The sequence below is a fragment of the Myotis nattereri genome, assembly GCF_964212035.1.
Source record: "Myotis nattereri genome assembly, chromosome: 1".
Classification (NCBI taxonomy): domain Eukaryota; kingdom Metazoa; phylum Chordata; class Mammalia; order Chiroptera; family Vespertilionidae; genus Myotis; species Myotis nattereri.
The window spans coordinates 184,135,223-184,149,687 of record NC_138075.1 but is presented as its reverse complement, the minus strand read 5'-3'; the positions used below and the strand labels follow the sequence as shown (position 1 = coordinate 184,149,687).

Genomic DNA, 14,465 nt, shown 5'->3' with positions numbered 1-14,465 from the left:
GCATCCAGTGGCTCAGTGAGAGTATAAAGGTGGGCGGTTCAGCTCTAGGCTGGACAACATTATTTGCTCTAGGGCTTGCCTGCTGGGTTGTCTAAGTCTATGGTAGGGCTTGCATAAGCAATTTGGCTGTTCACCTGTGCCCAATCCTGCTTCCTCACCCGCTTTTTTTTTTTTTCCCCGTAGGATTTGATCCTTAGTAAATGTCTTAAACGCCAAAATCATCCCAGAACCTTCTGCCTGTTTGGTTTTGGGTTTTATTGTGGCAAAAAACACATGACTTAAAATTTACTACCTCAACCATGTTTAGGAATACAGTACAGTAGTGTTAACTATATGCATGTTGTTTAACAACAGATCTCTAGAACTTTTTGATCAGAATCTGCTTCTTGATAAGCCAGTTTGTGGCAATACTTTCTTCACTGACCTAAATCCTTTTCAGATGTTTTGAAGTGCTGCTCTCCTTTCTCAGTCATACCCTCACAAGGCTTATAATATGAAATCATGATGATGATAGGTGACACAAAACACATAATACAGAGTATTTGCAAAGATCACACCTCCACCCCTTTTTCATGGGATGTGTGAATATTTACCATTTAATTTGAAAATTTTGGATTTTCTTTTTTTTAGCTCTTAAGGAAAATAGATAGGAATTAAAAGCCTTTCTCCTAAGAAGTTTCAAGCAGACAACTAATGGTATATTTTATTAGAGAGAGACCAAAAGCAATGTGGCTGGTCTCCAACAAAGTTTTTGACTTAAAGTTTGCCAGAGTTCTGAACATCATGTTTGAAGTTTTAGAGTTAATTGCACTTACTCAAAATTGATGTTCTATCAAAGCATCTCCATCTATAACATGGGGAGATTAGGCTATTACAGTGGTTTTCAGTCCTATTTTGGCAACTTAAAGATGGCTGAGAATTTTTTACTACTCCTGCCATTGAAAAGTAGAATTTAGTTCCCCTCCTCTTAAATCTGAGTTGATATCAATGGCTGGTTTTTCCTAATGAAAGGATAGTTACCAAACAGGATGTGGCACCAATGATGTGGTCTGACTTTTAGGATAAATCAGCTAGACTTGCAGCTTCACCTTGATCTCTGGGATCAGCGGACTGGGAGCCTCTGAGAAGACCAGTGTTTTCCTTGGGACCCTAATCCCAGAGGCTTTAAGATCCCCAAAAGTGATTAATAACAAACAATAAGTTAAGACAGAATAAAGGAACTTTTGCTGCGCTTTTCTTTGAGAAAGTAATACTCTTTTGGGTTTACTGTTTTGACCCATATCTTCAGTTATTAAAAAAGCAAAATTGCTATTGCTGCTCTTTTTTCTACCATTGAAGAGGCAAATGCATGAAGGAAGCCTTCTAAATAGCTGCAAAGAAAAAAAGGTTAGTGCAATTCTATCACATAATTAAGCTGAATTTTCTGAGTTTTTATTGTTAGTTTCATGATAAATGAAGATTTTTAAAAATATGTTTTTATTGATTTTTAGAGAGAGAGGGGAAGGGAGAGGGATAGAGAGATAGAAACATCCATGAAAAACATCATCCATCAGCTGCCTCCTGCACGCCCCCTACTGGGGATCGAGCCCACAACCCAGGTATGTACCCTGATCAGGAGTAGAACTCATGACCTCTTCATTCCTGGGTCGAAGCTGAACTGTTGAACCACACCAGCCAGGCAGATAAATTAAGATTTTTAATTGCTAAAATTCAATTTGCCTCCTCCCTGGCCAGGTGGCTCAGTTGGTTGGTGCATCATTCCTACAGCAAAAGGTTGTAGTTTGATCCCACATCAGGGTGTGTTGGGGAGGTAACCAATCTCTCTCCTCTTTCTAAAAAAAATAAATCAATAAAAATATATCCTTGCGTAAGGATTTAAAAAACAAAAAAAACCTTCTCCGAACTATCTGTACAGGCTTCTGTACCCATTTTTACTCTAAGTCTGAGCAGAGGTCTCCTCATGAATGAGCTTCACACTAAGAAAAGAAAAAGAAATGATTTATTTATCTGGTTTAGATATGCCTTTGTCATTGAAACCATTGTTTGTTGAATTCAGTGGTGAACTGAAATGATCCCCGCTTGTTTTTTCACAATTTCTTGGAAGCCCTGGGCACCTCACTTACAGGGCCAAAGGCCATTGAACTAAGCTGTCACAGTGAAAGGAATTCCAGATCACCTGGGTCAGGTTGCTAGGGTTAGCCAACATACACCTAGAGTTGCTTCAATCACTCTCATTCCCAATTCAAATTTAGTTCTTATTTCAGAAACCTTCTCTTGCTTCTCTGATTACCTCTGCAGAATGAAGATGAGCTAGCTCCCCAGGCTGTTTTGGAATTTAATTATATAAAATAAATGAAACCATTGCTATGGAATTCAGAAGTTAGAGGACACAATAGCTAAAACTAAAGAGATATCTGTAGCATGTTAAGTTTCATAAAGGCAGGGATTATTTTTTTTAATTTATTTTTTTGCAATTTTGTTCACTACTGAACACCCAGCACTTAATATTCTACATTTGCAGAAGCCAAATAAGTAAGCACTTTAAAAAGCACACACATGATTTCTCAGTATTTACAGTGTGGTCTATTAAAAAATCACTTTTGATTCTTTGATAAATTTGGGATGGAAAGAAGTAGACTATGTCCTCCTGCCCTGGCATTAAAGCACTGCATGAACACTTGGCACAATGGGAGCAGTGAAACAGTAGGGAAAGGACTAGTTCACCAAAAGGCACAATTCTTCCAGATCCTCTTTAAACTCTAAGAGGATGACTTGAGAACCATGGACAATATCTTAATTAGTTGATAATTTATTTGTTTGTTTGTGTTAATCCTCACCTGAGGACATTATTTCCATTGATTTTTATGGAGAGTAGAAGGGGGGGGGGGGGCAATGGAAGAGAAAGAGAGAGAGAGAGAAAGAGAGAGAGAGAGAGAGAAGCATCCATGTGAAAGAGACACATCAATTGGTTGCCTCTTGCAGGAGCCCCAACCAGGGCTGTGGACCAGACCTGCAACTCAAGTATATGCCCTTGACCAAGAATTGACCTGAAACTCTTAGGTGCACAGGACCCATGCTCTGACCACTTAGCACAATGGCCAGGGCACAATGTCTCAATTTTAAGAAACAGTTGTTGCAAATAAAAGACATGATTTTTGGCCAACCCTGATCAATGTCTTTTATTTTAAAACTAGAGGCCCGGTGCATGAAATTCGTACGGGGGGCGAGTATTCCCCCTTAGCCTAGCCTGCACCCTCTCCAATCTGGGACATCCCTCTCACAATCCTGGACCACTGACTCCTAATCACTCTCCTGCCTGCCAGCCTAATCACTCCCAACTGCCCCCCCTGCCGGCCTGGTTGCCCCATGTAGCCTGCTTGTTCAGTTGTTTGGTCATCCCTCACTAACCCCCCTGATGGCCTGGTCATAGGCAACCATCTTGTAAGGGTGTGATGGTCAATTTGCATATTAGTTCTTTATTATATAGGATGATTCTCACTGATTATTGGAATAACATTCCATATGAAGACTAATATTTGTAATTTTTTTTATTGATTTGAGAGAGAGGAAGAGAGAGGGAGAGAGGAATAGAAACATCAATGATGAGAGAGAATCACTGATTCCTCCTGCATGCCCCCTACTGGGGATAGAGCCTGCAACACAGGCATGTGCTCTGGCCAGGAATCAAACTGTGATCTCCTGGTTCATAGGTCAACACTCAACCACTGAGCCACGCCAGCCAGGCAAAGACTAATATTTGTAATTTTATAATTAATATCATTCCTCCAGATGGCACTTTATCTTCTATTTAATTTTGCAGAAACTTCTGTGACACCACAAGGCTCTTTACAGGAGGTGAGCTATGACCTCAAAAAAATTTACAGTCAGAAATAATGGGGGATGGTGGGGTAGAGGGTCAGGGGTTAGCGAGGCCAGAAGTGAGTGCTATAAAGTTTCTCCAGGGAGGCTTTCCAGGGGAGAAAGTTGGAGCAGCGACCTAAAGAGGCACTGGCATGATCCAGAACCAAATCATCCTGCGGTGCGGTGCGGAGACTCCATGAGGCCCTGTACATGGGCTGTGTGGAGGTCCTGCAGTCCATGCGTGCCCTGGACTTCAACACTCGGACTCAGGTCACCAGGGAGGCCATCAGCCTGGTGTGTGAGGCTGTGCCAGGTGCTAAGGGGGCTTCAAGAAGGAGAAAGCCCTGTAGCCGCCCACTCAGTTCCATTCTGGGGAGGAGTAACCTGAAATTTGCTGGAATGCCAATCACTCTCACCGTCTCCACCAGCAGCCTCAACCTCATGGCCGCAGATTGCAAACAGATCATCACCCACCATCACATGCAATCTATCTCATTCGTGTCTGGCGGGACCGGACACAGCTGAGTATGTCGCCTATGTTGCCAAAGACCCAGTGAATCAGAGAGCCTGCCACATCCTGGAGTGTCCCGAAGGGCTTGCTCAGGACGTCATCAGCACCATTGGCCAGGCCTTCCAGTTACGATTCAAACAATACCTCAGGAACCCGCCCAAGCTGGTCACCCCCCATAACAGGATGGCTGGCTTTGATGGCTCAGCTTGGGATGAGGAGGAGGAAGAGCCACCTGATCAATACTATAATGACTTCCCCGGGGAAGGAAGCCCCTCTTGGGGTGGTGGTGGACATGAGGCTTCGGGAAGGAACCCCCCAGGGGCCTGCTTGACCCACTCTGCCCAGTGCCCATAACCCCAGCCACCTTGGAGCTACGCTGCCTGTGGGGCAGCCTGCAGGGGGAGACCCAGAAGTCCACAAGCAGATGCCAGCTCTGCCACCCTGCCCAGCAGGCAGAGAGCTCTTTGATGACCCCTCCTATGTCAACATCCAGAACCTGGACAAGGGCCGGCAAGCAGGGGGCGGGGCTGGGCCCCCCAATCTTGCTGTCAATGGCAGTGCGCCCCGAGACCTCTTTGACATGAAGCCTTTTGAAGATGCCCTTCGGGTGCCTCCACCTCCCCAGTCAGTGGCCATGGCTGAGCAGCTGCTAGGGGAGCCGTGGTTCCATGGAAAGCTGAACCGGCGGGAGGCTGAGGCCCTGCTGCAGCTCAACCGGGACTTCCTGGTGCGGGAAAGCACGACCACGCCTGGCCAGTACGTGCTCACTGGCCTGCAGAGCGGGCAGCCCAAGCACCTGCTGCTGGTGGACCCTGAGGGTGTGGTTCGGACAAAGGATCACCGCTTTGAGAGCGTCAGTCACCTCATCAGTTACCACATGGACAATCACTTGCCCATCATCTCTGCATCTCTGCATCTCTGCGGGCAGCGAACTGTGTCTACAGCAACCAGTGGAACGGAAATTGTGATCCGTCCCAGGTGCTTGCCGGAAAACTCCCTTCAACCCGTCCACTATTCCCTGACTTCAGGACCTCACTTTGGAGTGTTCTGTGAGATTGGCCTTGTGTAGGAGCTGGGGGTAGTGTGGACACTGGGTTTAGCATCCAGCTCAGGGAGAAGGTTTGAGTCAGGAGCCTGGGGTAGAATCCTACTTCTCCCCAAACCTCACCAAAGTATTAACCTAGAGTGGCCCCTTCCCAGGGCCTTTCCTGTGCCAACCTGATATCCACTTCCTCAGGAAGGTGGGTGCTCAAGGCCTGGGCCGTGTGCCTCATAATGGAAAATGTCCTGTGATGACAGGCAGTCACCCTTCCAGGAAACGAGCAACAGATCACACCTCTGGTCTACCCCTGGGCTCAGGGTACTCCAGCCCCTCTCAACAGCCCTCCCTTCCCAGTGTTTAAACTTTGTGCCTTTGACCATCTCCTAGTTCTGAAGATATTTTATGCAAAGAGTTCTTGGGCCCCTGAGGCCAAGGATAGGGGTGCTGATCCCCTGGCTTCTGGGACCCTGCCTTCTCCTTCCTCAGCATCCCTCCGGTTTAGGTTGGGGGAACAGAAGCAGGAGTGGCAGCTGTTCCCTCTCCCTGGGCATATGCCCCCTTTACAGATTGCCTCAGAGCTCCCCTCCCGGCCAGGGGGGAGATGGACCCCTCCTTTGCTCAGTGCCTCCTGGCCGGGGCCTTTGTCCCCAAGGATTTGTATATACATGTTGTTCACCCCACCCCTTCCATGTTGCATGCATGTTATATTCAACAGCATACAGAAAAAGATAATATTGGACACACAAAAAAAAATACTAAATTTTGTCTCAAACAGAAAAAAATATTATGATGAAGCCCACAAAAGTAAAAAGGTCTAGGGCCCATGAAAGTCAGTGTGTATCCTTGTCAACATTAAATGAATTCAAACAGATTTCTTTTGTTTGAATACAAAGTATTTTGGATAGTCTTGCTTTCTGAGGATCATAATTAGAGAAAATAAAAATCTATCAGTTGGAAGGATGGGCCTCCCTTTATGGGTACTACAGAAAGCAAAAAAATTGTCAAGAGAGCAATGGTGCAATAGTCAGCCTGCAAGTCATGTTTACTTTGGATCCTTTCTTTCCAGTTTCTTACCTGTAGGCACTGGACTGCTTAGCTGCCTCTGAGGACTTCTGTTGACTAGAGTGCACTTGAGGCTTTTAATATTATTGCAACACTACATGTTTGCAGGCCCTCATCCTTACACTATATTACTGGCAATTACACAAAATCCAATATGCTACACTGCACTTTGAAACTAACCCTGAGAGAAACAAACACCTGTAGGTCTCTTAGCAAATGTCCAGCATGCTTAAAATTTAACCTAATTTAGTATAATTACTATTGTGTTCAATGTTCATGTCTTGTTTTGATCAGGCTGCTATGACAAAAATATCAGAGACTGGGTGGCTTATTTCTCACAGACCCAGAGGCTGAAAGTCCAAGTCCAAGGTGCCAGCAGATACAGTGACTGGTGAGGACCCACTCCCTGGTTACAGATGACCTCCTCACTGTGTCCTTACATGGCAGAGGGGGTGAGAGAGCTGTCTGGGATCTTTTATAAGAGCACTAATCCTATTCATGATAGCTCTACCCTTCTGACTTAATCTTCCCCCAAGGGCCCCATCTTCAAATGCCATCACATTGGGAATTAGGTTTTAACATATGAATTTGGGGAGGACAGAATAATGCAGTCCATAACAGTACATCTCCCTCAAATTGTCATATGAATTTATAGCCCTAATTTTATAATATTTTTATTTTTAAATACCTTTAAACTTATTTAAAAACTGTAAAAAGAGTAAAAAGAATTCTAGAATACGCTTCACCCAGATTTCCAATGTTTTCAAAGAACAAGGTAATTCTGTTATACAACCACATTTACAATGATCAAGACTAGAAAAATAACGGTGACACAATATTATTTTTAATCTACAAACCTTATTCAATTTATGAAAATTGTTCCAATGATATTTTCTTACATAGATGGATAGTTGGATAGATAGGTAGATGGTAGATGGGAGAGAGAGAGAGAAAGAGAAATTCCAGGATGCAAATCTAGGATTACACATTTTATTTAGTTGTCAGGGGTCTTTAGTCTTCTTTATTCTGGCACAGAATTTCTCCAAAGTCTGATGTTCCTTCATGATGTTCCTTCATTTGGGGCAGCAATATCTCGAGGTGAAGTTGTGTATTTCTCATTGCATCATATAAGACTATATTCCTAGTTCCATATGCAGAAATAATAGTTAAAAGGGTTTTGCGCCTCAACAAATAAAACATTAAAGCATCAATTTATGCCTTAGGGAAAAAATCATTGCTGAATGAAACTCCCTTGCTCTGTTCCCACTGCTTTTCATTTTGTTCTGTAGGAATAGTTTCCATATCTGGGTAAAATGAGCACTGTCCAAGAGCCCGTGCAGTAGTTATAATTGATAAATACTTTTTTTTGATCTATCACCTTTCTCTTTTCCAGAGCTCAATGCCGCAGTAGACAACTGCTCATGGAAGTGTGTGTATGTGTATATGTGTGTGTTTGGGGGAGGAGGGGTGAAATCTATATTAAAGAGCCCACTAGTGAAGCAAGGCAAATGATATTAAGTATTTGGTTCTTCATGTTGTTAACTGTGTATTTTTTTTTAACTTAAATCATTTGTTCATTAATTTAATAATGTCATTTAATAAAATCCATGTTCCTATATTTGGTCAATACTTTTCAGCATGTGCCGGCATTGTGGTGGGTGCTGTGAATAAGACATGATTTCTTCTTTATAGATCTTGAAATCTAGAGCATAGACAGGCAAGTAAAATGCAGCGGATAGAGTGTCAGAATATAGGTAAGTACAGAGGCCATGGGAGCACAAGGACAACATCATTCAACCACCTTAGGGAAGTTGATTTATGAACTGAGCACTAGGTTTGAGCATAGAGCCTTAAGGCAAAGGTGGCGTGGAGAGAAGTGGTGCTCTTAGGCGAGCATTTACATCCACGTGCTCCTCCACAAACACGGGGCTTGCTCCTGCAGACAGCTCTAGTAAGGGAAATTACTGCATGGAATTTCAGGCCACTTTTGGACTCTTCCTGGAAAAAAATGACTCAAAGATTTGAATATTTGAATACTCAGAGAAGCTATTGATATTACTTCCAGTTCCATTGGCAAATATTGTATTGCCCATTTTTTATCATTATGGTCACTATTATTATTATAGTTTATTTTCCAAGGGCTCAGGAGGAAAAAAAAAGATAGTTAATGACTGGGTATTTACCACCATGTTCTGTTCAACCCAATCAAATTCTCAACACATATCAACAATCAGTATATCAAGCGGTCTGAGTCAGGGAAGCACAGCCTAGGGCTGGACAGGGACTGCACAGAGCTGGGTAGCCAGCCATGGATCCAACCTCACCACGGCAGCCTCTGTCACAGAAATCAGACTCAAAGGCACTGCTTTCCTACAGCACATATTCCCCGTCTGGCCACCTCAGCAATTATAGTTGAACCAATGGACAGCCAGAGAACATAGTTTAATTACTCGCCTACCTCGGCTTCTATCTCATGTTTACTACCCATACTTACTGCACATCTGATCTGGGTGCCATAGTCTATCTACAATGCCTGCTTTGTGGAAACTTCTAGAACAGGGTAAGTTAAAGAGGCTTCTGTAGGAACCATAACTCTCTTATTTATTTGTTTGTTTGTTTATTTATTTATTTATTTACATATCTATTTATTATTTATTTATTTTATTGTTTAAAGTATTACATATTTCCCCTTTTTCCCCAGTTGACCCCCCCGCCACTCCTACACCTGAGGGCAAGCCCCCACCACCCCAGTGTCTGTGTCCATTGATTATGCTAATATGCATGCATACAAGTCTTTTGGTTAATCTCTAACCCTCCCCTCCCATGCCATTTGTTTCTGAATCTATTTTTTTTAATGTATTTTATTGATTTTTTACAGAGAGGAAGGGAGAGGGATAGAGAGCTAGAAACATTGATGAGAGAGAAACATCGATTGGCTGCCTCCTGCACACCCCCCACTGGGGATGTGCCCACAACCAAGGTACATACCCTTAACCGGAATCGAACCCGGGACCTTTCAGTCCACAGGCTGACGCTCTATCCCCTGAGCCAAACCAGTCAAGGCTGAATCTATTTTTGTTCATCAGTTTATGTTGATCATTATATGAGTGAGATCATGTAATATTTATCTTTCTCTGACTGACTTGTTTCGCTTAGCATAATGCTCTCCAGGTCCATCCATGCTGTTGCAAATGGTAAAAATTCCTTCTTTTTTGTAGCATCATAGTATTCCATTGTGTAGATGTACCAGTTTTTTAATCTACTCATCTGCTGATGGGCACTTAGGCTCTTTCCAAATCTTAGCTATGGTAAATTGTGCTGCTATGAACATAGGGATGCATATATCCTTCCTGATTGGTGTTTCTGGTTTCTTGAGATATATTCTTAGAATGGGATCACTGGGTCATATGGGAGTTCCATTTTTAATTTTTTGAGGAAAATCCATACTGTTTTCCACAGTGACTGCACCAGTCTGCATTCCCACCAGAAGTTCACAAGGGTTCCTTTTTCTCCACATCCTCACCAGCACTTGTCATTTGTTGATTTGTTGATGATAGCCATTCTGACAAGTGTGAGATGGTACATCATTGTCATTTTGATTTGCATCTCTCAGATGATTAGTGACTTTGAGCATGTTTTCATATGTCTCTTGGCCTTCTGTATGTCCTCTTTAGAAAAATGTCTATTTAGGTCCTTTGTTCATTTTTTTTTGGGGGGGGGGGGATTGTTTATCTTCCTTTTGTTAAGTTGTATGAGTTCTCTGTAAATTTTGGAGATTAAACCCTTATCTGAAATAGCATTGGCAAATATGTTCTCCCTTGCCATGGGCTTTCTTATTGTTTTGTTGATGGTTTCTTTTGTTGTACAGAAGCTTTTTATTTTGATGTAGTCCCATTTGTTTATTTTCTCTTTAGTCTCCCTTGCCCTAGGAGCTGTGTTGGTAAAGATATTGTTATGACGTATGTCTGATATTTCAGGTCTGCCTATGGAGTCTTCTAAGAGTCTTATTGTTTCCCATCTTACATTTAAGTCCTTTAGCCATTTTGAGTTTTTATTTTGTGTATGGTGTAAATTGATGATCTAGTTTCATTTTTTTTTTTTTTGTATTTGACCACATTTCCCAGCACCATTTATTAAAGAGACTGTCTTGATGCCATTGTATGCTCCTGCCTCCTTTGTCAAACATTAATTGAGCATAATGGCTTGCATCGATTTCTGGGTCCTCTATTCTGTTCCATTGGTCTATATGTCTGTTCTTGTGCCAGTACCAGATAGTTTTAAGAACCATGGCTTGGTAATATAGCTTGATATCTGGTATTGTGATACTTCCTATTTTTTTATTCTTTCTCAGGATGTGGCTATTCAGGATTTTTTTTATTCCAGATGAATTTTTGGAGAGTTTGTTCTAGGTCTTTGAAATATGCAGTTGGTATAACTCTCTCTTTCTTTATGGAACCATTTTTCCTTCCCATACACCATTGATTATATCTTCAATACCTTTGAAATCTGTTTCTGTTCTTCCTCCCATCCTTCTTTCCTCCTTTCCCCACTTCCTTCCTCCATCCTTCTTTTCTTAATATTTGCCATAGTTCTGCATTACAAATAGGACTCATTTTAAGTATAGAAAAGTAGAAAAAATAAAAGAAAAATGGTCTGTCATGTCACTATCCATGGCTGTTAAGGTTTTAATATATTTCATTTTAATCTTGTGGGTTGTGTGTATGCTACAATTTCACCTTCTATTGTGTTTCTAACATTTCTTAACATCAGCCAGTACTTCTGCTTCATAATTGTCTGGGCAGCATTTCTGTTTCTCCTTCTACTTGCTTCTGTGAAGTATTCCAACATGTAACTTTGCCTAGTCTTTTCACAAACTACTTAGTGAATTTATTCTCTCTTCCTAGCCCCACTGCACTAGACTGAGCCCCTTTCCCTGAGCCACATCATCACAGAAATCTCCTCAATGGTCTAATCCAGCGGTTCTCAACCTGTGGGTTGCGACCCCTTTGGGGGCCGAATGACCCTTTCACAGGGGTTCGCCTAAGACCATCGGAAAACACATATATAATTACATGTTGTTTTTGTGATTAATCACTATGCTTTAATTATGTTCAATTTGTAACAATGAAAATACATCCTGCATATCAGATATTTACATTACGATTCATAACAGTAGAAAAAATTACAGTTATGAAGTAGCAACAAAAATAATTTGATGGTTGGGGGTCACCACAACATGAGGAACTGTATTAAAGGGTCACGGCATTAGGAAGGTTGAGAACCACTGGTCTAATCTCAAGCTCTCCCACTCCACCATTTACTCACTTCTGCCCAATGAACTTTCTAAAATATAAAACTGACCATGTATTCTCCTGGCTTCAATCTTCACTGTCTATCCCCGTGCTATGAGCTTTAGAATACAATTTACATTTTTTCCCAGATAGAGTTTTTCTCTGCTTGGCCCTTTCTGACCCTTCCAGCTCTTCCTCTCCTGCTGTCCCTCAGCTTCAGCCTCTCAGATTCTTGTACCTCTAAGTCTTTGCTCATACTATTCCCTCTGTCTGGAATACCTTTCCTGTTTCTTTACAGGAAAAAACTTATACATCCTTTAAAATTCAATCCAGGGAGCACTGCTGCTTGGACACTTCCTGGAAGTTCATTCTTACAACTTTCATCTCATCATATAGAGTAAGATCTCAAGGTCTGTCCTCTCCTGCCTTGTGAGCCTTCCTATAGCCCAATATACCCTTTTCTAAGTATCTTTGGTGTTGTTGTTTTTCTCCTTAACCACGGGAGCTGAATTTGAATCCCAAGCACCTCACAGAGAGTGAACATTCAAGGAAAATCCACAGGAAAGTGGAAGACTTTCATGGTTATTATGGCTCAGCAGCTAGGAGTTGCTGTGTCACAGGCCAGCTTCCTTCAGTTAATCCATTCTGATGTCAGCCTGACCGATGCATGACTCATTAATTCCTGGACAATGTCATTTGTTGACATGGCTATAAAATTTTATCCACTTTCGGAATTTCCCAAGGATTTCAGAATCTCCCTTTAAAATCCCTTTCTCTGAGCCGTTCTATAAAAAAAAAAAAAAGAAAGACTCAAGAGAAAAATAACAATAAGACATTATTACACTAAGAATAAATCATCTATTAAAAAATCTGCCACATTTACTTTGCTCTTAGGGACTACAACAGAAGAAACCAAAAAAGAGTCAGTGTACAACTTTGATGACTTAAAGTTTAACATGCAAATTTTAATGTAGCAGATTCATGAGTGGTTTGGGTAGGGAGCCAGAAAGAGAGAAAGATAGGCTTCTGACTGAAGCAAAATGCATGCCACTTTAGTTCCAAGAAAAGAAAAAGCTCTTTGAACTTACCCTAATGGGAACTTTTCATAAAAGCATTCCAGTGACCTAGATCTGATTCACTATTTTGATGGTATGGCAGAATCCTCTTGTATTTGTAACTGCTACCAGTTGGCTTTGGGAGGGGCACTAGGAAAGTTTATCTATAATAATCTATAATAATAAAAGCATAATATGCTAATTAGACCTGATGTCCTTCTGGATGAAGCCAGGGCTGCAAGGGAAACCTGGGTCCCGGGTTCCAGAGGGAAGCTGGTGCCACCAGTGGGTGTGGGGGGTGGCGGGGTGGGGGAGGTTGAGAGGAGGCCTACTCTTGCATGAATTTCGTGCATCAGGCCTCTAGTATTTTTATAAAAGTTGCCAAAGTCAGATATTTTAACCAAATTGGTAGTACTGCTTATTTTCTTTACTTTCACTTCCCTCTTTACACTTCTCCTTGTATTGGATGATGTTGGATGTAAATATGTGTGTGTTTTTAATGGAATTTATTAGAATGACATTGGTTAAGAAAATTATATAGGTTTCAGGGGTATAATTCTGTGTTTTTGAGATCTCGCTAAGGGGGAGTTGAGGTGAAATATCTAAGTTTACTTTAGGTTTAGAAATATATGTTTTACCAGTTCACTGTCATGTTAGTAGTGGTTCTGTTTTTACTAGCCATCCGGATGTGAGACTAGCTCTAGGAATATCCCTTTGCTTACTGTGCCTACACACCCAGGTTTCTGATGAGGAGATCAGAATGCATCTTAAGTTACACAATAACAAAATAATGCAGATATGGGAGAAAGAAGTTAAACTACACAGAGCCAGTAGTGAATCTGGAGAAAATTCTTCCATTCATCAAAATGAAAAGTGACAAGCAGAGAATTCAGTTCATGCTAACCCTAGACCAGTGGTCGGCAAGCTCATTAGTCAACAGAGCCAAATATCAACAGTACAACGATTGAAATTTCTTTTGAGAGCCAAATTTTTTAAACTTAAACAATATAGGTAGGTACATTGTTATTAACTTAATTAGGGTACTCCTAAGGCTTAGGAAGAGCCGCATGTGGCTCGCGAGCCGCAGTTTGCCAACCACTCCTAGACAAAACAAACTCTCCCATTTCAGGGATATACTTAGTAATGCAGGGTATACAATTATACACCTTTCACACTTTTTTTTCTATTTGACTAGAATCATGTTACATAGACTCTGTCATGATTCCTGTTTGTAGAACATGACAAATAGTAAATGCATCCATATGTGAGTGGCATCCTTCATACATCCAGCTATCTATAATAAAAACCAATCTTATTCAACCATCCTAACAGAAAAATGAACCATTTTTTTGTATAGAAGTTTATCTTTTTAAAATTATTTTTAAATGAAGAGGAGATCAAGAGCATGTAACCAAAATGTAGAGTAAAAATATTTTAGAGGTGTTGCAGGCAGATATTTAATACACAAATACCATATTTTCCCATTTTTTATTTGTGGTATTTTTCAGCTTTATGTATTTGCTATTGCCATGATTTCTATTTTTATTCAATCTAAATGTTCATTTCTTAAAATTGCTTTTAGAGAGCAGAAGGGAGAGAGAAAGAAACATGGATGTGAGAGAGAACCATGGATGGATTCCTCT

General features: G+C 41.4%; 1 pseudogene across 1 annotated transcript; it reads left to right on the top strand.

Moving 5' to 3' along the window:
• The first annotated feature begins 4,071 nt into the window (after nucleotides 1-4,071).
• On the top strand, nucleotides 4,072-5,340 carry LOC308516221 (SHC-transforming protein 1-like; annotated as a pseudogene). Its single transcript has one exon. The product of its transcript is annotated as an SHC-transforming protein 1-like (transcript).
• The last annotated feature ends 9,125 nt before the right edge of the window (nucleotides 5,341-14,465 follow it).